Source organism: Protomyctophum bolini, assembly GCF_963924005.1.
Source record: "Protomyctophum bolini genome assembly, chromosome: 17".
Lineage (NCBI taxonomy): Eukaryota > Metazoa > Chordata > Actinopteri > Myctophiformes > Myctophidae > Protomyctophum > Protomyctophum bolini.
In genome coordinates, this window is record NC_137878.1 from 41,860,642 (window position 1) to 41,868,141 (window position 7,500).

At 43.9% G+C, this 7,500-nt stretch overlaps 1 protein-coding gene across 2 annotated transcripts in view; it reads left to right on the top strand.

Annotated features, from left to right (window-relative positions):
- Nucleotides 1–6,325: 6,325 nt before the first annotated feature.
- glcci1a (glucocorticoid induced 1a) overlaps nt 6,326–7,500 on the top strand; it is a 9,965-nt gene continuing 8,790 nt past the window's right edge. For both annotated transcript variants that reach the window (XM_080788004.1, XM_080788003.1), the window contains exon 1: nt 6,326–6,727. The gene's annotated coding sequence lies outside the window, so the exon portion shown is untranslated. The remainder of the gene's footprint in view (nt 6,728–7,500) is intronic.

The window sequence follows — 7,500 nt, forward strand, 5'->3', positions numbered from 1 at the left end:
TCTACAGTGTGCATGTCCCTGATCATGAACATAAAGAAAGTGTCATGGTTAGAAAGTAAAGTAGCGGTGTCAAAATTCCCCGTTATGATTCATAATTAGATTATTTGTTGTGGTTACATTTACAGGAGTTTTCACTACATGGTGTTTGTGATATGAAATGTAAGCTTACCCTAATCACAGTAAACATCATTTCAAGTTACTGTACTGTAGTCACTTCAGTTCAGTTGGCTGGAGTAGATTGTGATGAAATCCTACGTATTGAATCGATAATCATTTTGAATAGCTTTCGATCTTTTTTATTTTTACCGTTTATTGGATTGAGAATGGAGTTGAATGGAATGGTGGGACACCCACAGATTCACAGCCCTATTAGAATGGAGTTGAATGGAATGGTGGGACACCCACAGATTCACAGCCCTATTAGAATGGAGTTGAATGGAATGGTGGGACACCCACAGATTCACAGCCCTATTAGAATGGAGTTGAATGGAATGGTGGGACACCCACAGATTCACAGCCCTATTAGAATGGAGTTGAATGGAATGGTGGGACACCCACAGATTCACAGCCCTATTAGAATGGAGTTGAATGGAATGGTGGGACACCCACAGATTCACAGCCCTATTAGAATGGAGTTGAATGGAATGGTGGGACACCCACAGATTCACAGCCCTATTAGAATGGAGTTGAATGGAATGGTGGGACACCCACAGATTCACAGCCCTATTAGAATGGAGTTGAATGGAATGGTGGGACACACACAGATTCACAGCCCTATTAGAATGGAGTTGAATGGAATGGTGGGACACCCACAGATTCACAGCCCTATTAGAATGGAGTTGAATGGAATGGTGGGACACCCACAGATTCACAGCCCTATTAGAATGGAGTTGAATGGAATGGTGGGACACCCACAGATTCACAGCCCTATTAGAATGGAGTTGAATGGAATGGTGGGACACCCACAGATTCACAGCCCTATTAGAATGGAGTTGAATGGAATGGTGGGACACCCACAGATTCACAGCCCTATTAGAATGGAGTTGAATGGAATGGTGGGACACCCACAGATTCACAGCCCTATTAGAATGGAGTTGAATGGAATGGTGGGACACCCACAGATTCACAGCCCTATTAGAATGGAGTTGAATGGAATGGTGGGACACCCACAGATTCACAGCCCTATTAGAATGGAGTTGAATGGAATGGTGGGACACCCACAGATTCACAGCCCTATTAGAATGGAGTTGAATGGAATGGTGGGACACCCACAGATTCACAGCCCTATTAGAATGGAGTTGAATGGAATGGTGGGACACCCACAGATTCACAGCCCTATTAGAATGGAGTTGAATGAATAAAGGTGACCAGAAGGAATCGGTTTGAAGCTCAGAACGGAACAACAGAACATGCTTTTGGTTTTACTGTAAATAGTTTCAACAATGGAAGAATCTGCATCTGATCAAAGCATCTGATCAAAGTGATCCCCCCCCAAGATTCCCTAAAAACTAGGAAGTGTCACAGAACTAAGAATGAAGATCAAACGCGCTGTTGTTTGTCTATTATGAAATGCCAACGGATTCGTCCGTTATCTCTGTATTAAATATATATACGAAATCAACCGTTATCAGGACGTTGGAATGTGGCCAATATGAGCATACTAGACACTGGTGTTTTGTCTGTGTTCATCTGGACTGCCCCATGCAGGGTGGTGGAGCAGACACAGCCTGGGCAAGGGCTCCCCCTGCTGGTCGTGTCATTTACAACTCTATTGTCGGGGCATGGAATTGGAAACTATAGGAGCTACTAATATTTACTATTCTCTGCCTATCGGGACGTAACTCGGCTCTGGTGGCCGTTCGCAACGCTCGGCACGGCGACTCGCTGGGCTCCGCAAACCGATCGGTTTGGAAATGAATGTGATTGTTTTTTTTTTGGTTTTTCATTAACACGGCCTTCCAGTTTTTTGTTTTTGTTTTTTTGTGTTCAAGCATCTATCGTATTTATTGTGTTTATGACTGTATAATGTCGTTCCAATGTCATCGTCATATTCAATGTCGTCATATTCAGTTCATATTCAGTATTCAGTTCATATTCAGTTCATATTCAGTTCATAATCAGTTCATATTCAGTTCATATTCAGTTCATAATCAGTTCATAATCCGTTCAATGCAGCGCATCAGGACAGCATACTTGGTAGCTGTACTTTATACTTTATTAACAACTAATCTATTAATTGATTCAGCTAAACTACAGTCCCTACCAAAAAGAAAACAGTTATACTTGCCAAAAATATAAGATTCATTTGTAATGTTGTTTGTTATTGTTTGGATGGAATGATTAATGGTTCATTTCTACACCAATTTGTTTGTGACAAAATGTTTGTAAAACATCTGGTGAATGTATTGATTCATGTGTAATAATAAGTAGGGATGTCCCGATCATTTATGTGTTAGCCGATACCGGAGAATAATATTCTTTGTATTACTATAAATGTATTACGAAAAAATATCTTATTTTGGAGTCCACTGACCGGGAATAGTGTTTATAGCTATCTAGCTATATATCTGGTGTTGTGTTTTATCGCTATATATCTGGTGTTGTGTTCATAGCAAACTCCTCACTCAAAGTTAGTTAGACTGGCATAGTGTCGACCCCTCACCCCTGTGTGGGATCGGTGGTTAGACTGGCATAGTGTCGACCCCTTACCCCTGTGTGGGATCACTGGTTAGACTGGCATAGTGTCAACCCCTTACCCCTGTGTGGGATCACTGGTTAGACTGGCATAGTGTCGACCCCTCACCCCTGTGTGGGATCACTGGTTAGACTGGCATAGTGTCAACCCCTTACCCCTGTGTGGGATCACTGGTTAGACTGGCATAGTGTCGACCCCTCACCCCTGTGTGGGATCACTGGTTAGACTGGCATAGTGTCAACCCCCTTACCCCTGTGTGGGATCACTGGTTAGACTGGCATAGTGTCGACCCCTCACCCCTGTGTGGGATCGGTGGTTAGACTGGCATAGTGTCGACCCCTCACCCCTGTGTGGGATCACTGGTTAGACTGGCATAGTGTCAACCCCCTTACCCCTGTGTGGGATCACTGGTTAGACTGGCATAGTGTCAACCCCCTTACCCCTGTGTGGGATCACTGGTTAGACTGGCATAGTGTCGACCCCTTACCCCTGTGTGGGATCACTGGTTAGACTGGCATAGTGTCGACCCCTCACCCCTGTGTGGGATCACTGGTTAGACTGGCATAGTGTCGACCCCTTACCCCTGTGTGGGATCACTGGTTAGACTGGCATAGTGTCGACCCCTCACCCCTGTGTCTGATTGGTGGTTAAACTGGCATATTTGCCGATACCGATGTGACCAAATAAGGGCCAATCCGAGTCTACTGATAACCTAATGTTGTCCCCATATACCATTTCTTTCCCAGACCGAGTACAAGTACTTAATTCTTAGCACACACCGATACGTTATGTTGAGTAACCACTTATTTTACTGCTTTTTTTCTCATAGATGCAGATGGATCTCCGATCTACACTCGTCAGTTGTCACTGATGCTTGTAGATCAGTTGTCACTGATGCTTGTAGATCAGTTGTCACTGATGCTTGTAGATCGGATGTTTTGTCGATTTCCTGCAGTGTTGTGGTCAGACTTGCTCCCCGATGCGTTGATGGTTCAGCCTATAGTGTCAATGTGGATGTTTTGGTACATCGAGTAACCCGTATCGGTTACTCGGGCATCGGAAAAAACTCATCAGTTTCATCATCATCTCATCTCAACATTTTCAGCCCTCAAAATAATCATATTCGAACTTACGTTTATAGTTTGATTCGGTTCGCACGGATACACGTTGTGAAAACCTCCGATCTACAGTATACAAGCTTGTATAGATCGGAGATTTTCACAATGTTTGCCTCTTTCTTGCGTAATATTACATTTTGTCAGTTTGGCCAACCTCTCTCTCTCTCTCTCTCACTGTCTGTCTCTAAATAGCCAATGCGAGTTGTGAGCTTGTAGAGCTAATTCTATTTATGTTTTAGGGCTCAAGTGGTTTTCCTGGGTCACTAGGAGGGGCCTATGTTAGCGATTGCGGCAACGACACTGCAATTTTTCAAAATTGCAACTTTTCTTGTTTTATTTATATTTTAAAAGGTTTTACTGAGTCACTTGGTGTGCTCTATGATCTGTTTCTGATGCATGCTGGGAGTTTGTGTTTGATTTATTTGACCCTTTCTGTTTCTGATGCATGCTGGGAGTTTGTGTTTTATTTATTTGACCCTTTCTGTTTCTGATGCATGGAGTTTGTGTTCTATTTATTTAACCCTTTCTGTTTCTGATGCATGCTGGGAGTTTGTGTTTGATTTATTTAACCCTTTCTGTTTCTGATGCACGCTGGGAGTTTGTGTTTGATTTATTTTAACCCTTTCTGTTTCTGATGCATGGAGTTTGTGTTTTATTTTCAGCGTTTCAACTCTGTGTCCAGTCTTTGCTTCTTATCGTTTGAGTCCTGTTTCTCTCTGAGGTTCTGGCTGTGAGGTTCTGTGAGGTTCTGGCTGTTGGTTGGTTCTGGCTGTGAGGTTCTGGCTGTGAGGTTCTGGCTGTTGGTTGCATGATCGTTTTCCTTACGTTATTTAAAATGCTGGATTGATGATAGAACATTTGACTGTATTCGTGAATTGTAACCTCGACTATGAAAAACATGAAACATTACTACTAACTTTATTTGAACCATGAAGGAACAGTACGTGACCTTTGACCTTTCTGTGCCTTGAATATGCTTTGCAAAGAATATTCGCACACATCCTTACCCAGACACCCCCCCCCCCCCACCCCCCTCGTTCCCTTTTTTAAAGTGGGCGTAATTAGTTTGATTTCTGTTATTACTATGCCTTTAATTGGCAACCACTGTAGAGAAATGATCACGTTTATGAAATAAAAATACAGATTATTATTAAGAGGTTTCCCCAACTTTATTCAAATGTGAAGTGAGCGCTGGCTTTGGAGTTGAGACTTCGTTGATATCTATATATATATATATATATATATATATATATATATATATATATATACCAGTGTATATATATATATATATTAAATCACACCCCTGTGAAGTGAGGGGGGCTCTTGTCATTATACATCATCTCATGAACAACTGGATCTGCTACATGACGTACATTTTCCCTTCATCGTCGACGGCGTTTGTGTTGCCACTAATGTTTGGCGGACATTAAGACCTAATGTCTCCTTTCTTCATAGTTTAATGTCTGGCGGACATTAAGACCTAATGTCTCCTTTCTTCATAGTTTAATGTCTGGCGGACATTAAGACCTAATGTCTCCTTTCTTCATAGTTTAATGTTTGGCGGACATTAAGACCTAATGTCTCCTTTCTTCATAGTTTAATGTTTGGAGGACATTAAGACCTAATGTCTCCTTTCTTCATAGTTTAATGTTTGGAGGACATTAAGACCTAATGTCTCCTTTCTTCATAGTTTAATGTCTGGCGGACATTAAGACCTAATGTCTCCTTTTTCATCGTTTAATGTTTGGCGGACATTAAGACCTAATGTCTCCTTTCTTCATAGTTTAATGTTTGGAGGACATTAAGATCTAATGTCTCCTGTCTTCATAGTTTAATGTTTGGCGGACATTAAGACCTAATGTCTCCTTTCTTCATAGTTTAATGTTTGGCGGACATTAAGACCTAATGTCTCCTTTCTTCATAGCTTAATGTTTGGCGGACATTAAGACCTATAATGTCTCCTTTATTCATAGTTTCTGTACGTAGGACGCCTCAGGGCGTCTTGAGGATTAAAACCGAGCTGAGCCTTATAGACGTCGCTGGACGTCCTCCTAGCGCATCCTCAACGATACGGGGCGAGATAAGAATATTCAGAATTGTTCCTATTTGTATATAGGAGGGGCTAGCACCCTCAAAGCTTATAGGAGGGGCTAGTAGTATCACCCCTTAAAAATGACTGATTATTGATTACTGGTCATCGATCAGAAACATATCGATGCTGACCCCCCCGCCACACACACACATACACGCACACGCACACACACACACACACACACACACCCACACACACAACCACAACAACAACAACAACCCCCTCCTCCCCTCCCCCCCCCTCCCCTCCTCTCCCCCTCCCCTCCTCTCCTCTCCTCCCCCCCCCCCCCCCCCCCCCCCCCCCCTCCTCTCCTCTCCTCTCCTCTCCTCTGAAGAGGACCAATCATCCTCCTCACTCAGTCCCTCCTGCTGTGCGTAAGTGTGTGTGTGTGTGTGCGCGTGGCGGCTGCTGCTACGACGCGCGCACGGAATCCGGTAGTTTGGTGGATTTACCGTCGGAACTTAAGCACCGGAGGAAGAAGGATCCGGTCCATCCATCCATCCATCCATCCATCCATCAGCACCGGGCCAACGGACTGCCTCCCCCGGTACCAGCAGCCTGCCTGCCCCGGGCCAACGGACTGACTGTAGCGGTACCAGCAGCCTCCGTGCCCCGGGCCGACGGACTGCCTTCCCCGGTACCAGCAGCCTGCCTGCCCCGGGCCAACGGACTGACTGTAGCGGTACCAGCAGCCTCCGTGCCCCGGGCCGACGGACTGCCTCCCCCGGTACCAGCAGCCTGCCTGCCCCCCGACGGACTGACTTTAGCGGTACCAGCAGCCTGCCTCCCGGCAACACCTCCACATCTTCTCGGCTATACAAGGTAAATAAAGCACCATGAATGACTGACTGAGTCAATGCTATAAGTGACAAACTAACAACACCAACGCAACGCTGGAGCCTCTACAACTGTATACGTTGTATCCAATTTCAACGGGGTTTTTTTTTTTTATTCGACACGTTATTGGCGTTGGCAACAATGTAAACGTTATGTTTATTAATAACATGATGCCAATAAAAATGAATTGAGACGGACGGACGGACGGACAGATGGACGGACGGACGGATGGATGACTATAACAACAACATCCATCCATCCATGTTGTATAGATGGTTGTGTTGGTGCTCTGCTGTCAGTTAGCATCGATGCTAACTCAGCACTGCTGGCCATAGACTTGGAATGGAGGAGGAGGCTAGCTGCTGCTATGTCTATATGCTACCTTTTGAATGGGGTCAGATCCCGTGTGTGTGTGTGTGTGTGTGTGTGTGTGTGTGACTGTGTGAAGCCATAATAATAAGCATCGTCATATATTTTCCAGAATCATAACAGCCACTTCTTTGCAATCATCTTTTTTTTAAGAAGACAGACAGACAGACAGACAGACAGGCTGTGTTCTGCTATAGTAATATTGGTATTTAATTTGGCATCAGTTGATGTTTATTTATGAATCTGTGTTATGGTATCCGTTGCACTAACAGATCCAGATTATTTTTTGGGTGTCCTTGACATTAAATATTGAGCACCACTGATATAGAAACATGGGGTATTTCTGTAAAAATAAAACCCCATGTTTCTACAGTATGTGTCAGTGTTTC